This window comes from Ursus americanus, chromosome 24 (assembly GCF_024610735.1).
Source record: "Ursus americanus isolate L20-20 chromosome 24, mUrsAme1.1.p, whole genome shotgun sequence".
NCBI classification, from domain to species: Eukaryota; Metazoa; Chordata; class Mammalia; order Carnivora; family Ursidae; genus Ursus; species Ursus americanus.
In genome coordinates, this window is record NC_142150.1 from 27,843,263 (window position 1) to 27,845,288 (window position 2,026).

The window sequence follows — 2,026 nt, forward strand, 5'->3', positions numbered from 1 at the left end:
AGTGTGGAGGTCCCTTAAAAAGTTAAAAATTGAGCTACCCTCTGACCCAGCCATTGCACTACTGGGTATTTACCCCAAAGATACAGACATAGTGAAGAGAAGGGCCGTATGCACCCCAATGTTCACAGCAGCATTGTCCACAATAGATAAATCGTGGAAGGAACCGAGATGCCCTTCAACAGATGACTGGATTAAGAAGTTGTGGTCCATATATACAATGGAATATTACTCAGCTATCAGAAAGAACGATTTCTCAACATTTGCTGCAACATGGATGGCACTGGAGGAGATAATGTTAAGTGAAATAAGTCAAGCAGAGAAAGACAATTATCATATGATTTCTCTCATCTATGGAACATAAGAACTAGGAAGATCGGTAGGGGAAGAAAGGGATAAAGAAAGGGCAGTAATCAGAAGGGGGAATGAAGCATGAGAGACTATGGACTCTGAGAAACAAACTGAGGTCTTCAGAGGGGAGGGGGGTGGGGGAATGGGATAGACTGGTGATGGGTAGTAAGGAGGGCACGTATTGCATGGTGCACTGGGTGTTATATGCAACTAATGAATCATTGAACTTTGCATCAGAAACCAGGGATGTACTGTACGGTGACTAACATAATATAATAAAAAAAACAAAAAAAAAACACAAAGCCAAAGCAAAACATGAACACACACAATCTCACTTCCTGCCGCTGATCCTTTTCTCTACTTTTACACATATACCCAACACTACATTGAATACCTAACTCAGGGGATGTCATCAAGATACACTTTTATTGTTGTCTTCCATGATCTCTTTAAGATTTATTCAGGTAGAGTAATGTCATTCTGACCCTAGACAGAAATTCTGGCAGACCCATGACTTTTCTGCTCACTTTTAGTTAAAAGACAGTCCTCAGTTCAGAAAGTAAAATGTCCATTCCAACATGTGAACCCAAATTCCAAATTTGATTTACAATTAGATCTCCTCTGCTCCAGCTGGGGCCTCCTTCCTATCTTGCCCGTCTGCTTCTTATCCCTGACAAAATTTGGATGGATGGCCGTTTCTGAGCCCTCCTGGGCATAAAAGGAATAAGAAGAGGGAAGAAATGAATACATAAGGAAGGTCTTGGGCTGTGTAGTACTCCAGACATTCTCTGGTCTGGGAGAGACCAAGCCTTTCACATGGGTCACTTTGTGGGACTCCCATGAGGTGCTAATTTGCTGTTCTCAATCACCACCTAGTTCCTGCTGCCATTGACTCTCGTCATGGGGCTTTCTCACTCTCAGGCAGAAGATCCCTGGAGCAGGATTCTGAATTGATCTATTATCTTTCTCTCTCCGTTGCATGGCCCACTTCTGGCACACAGAAAGCACTCCAACACCCTTGCTCCAGCAAAATCTGGGAATGCAGGTAGGTCCCAACATGGCCACCTCCTCTCTGCTGCCACAGGAAGCTCAAACTTCTTCAGCATACATCAGGCACCACTCTTTTGCGCCTCCCAACTACAGGCACCGTATTTCGGACTCCTCACAGTGGACCCAGACTTGAGGGAAGGAGATAGTGACTGCCCTATGCTATTCACATCTTCACCAATTCCTCTCCTTCTGCTCCCTAATCCTTTCTAATATTCTTAATCTGACCGAGGAGTACAAGAGCCAGGGAACTGTTCTGTGCATATTCTGCATAAACCGATCTGGCTTTGAAATTTATTATCTATAATAGCTTAATGTTTCAACCCTGAAACTCTCCCACACCTCATTCTATTTTTCTCCCGTTAAGATCACTTTTCTGGACAATGGTAAATGTTTTAAGAGCAGAAATGCAGTCAACTTTTTATTTTCTTCCACCCGCCACCGAGAGCTCCTTGCCAGGCACAATCCTTCGAAGGAGCCTGAGCTCATTTATGTAATCATCGTTGTCGCTTTTTGCACAGCCAAGCGTTAGAGGGCGCTAGAACCCCAGGCGGTGCATCGGCAGTCAATGAAGGCCTCTCCCTCGCGCACGTCTTTACGTACACGTTGGGGGCGGAGCCTTTCTGAGCGC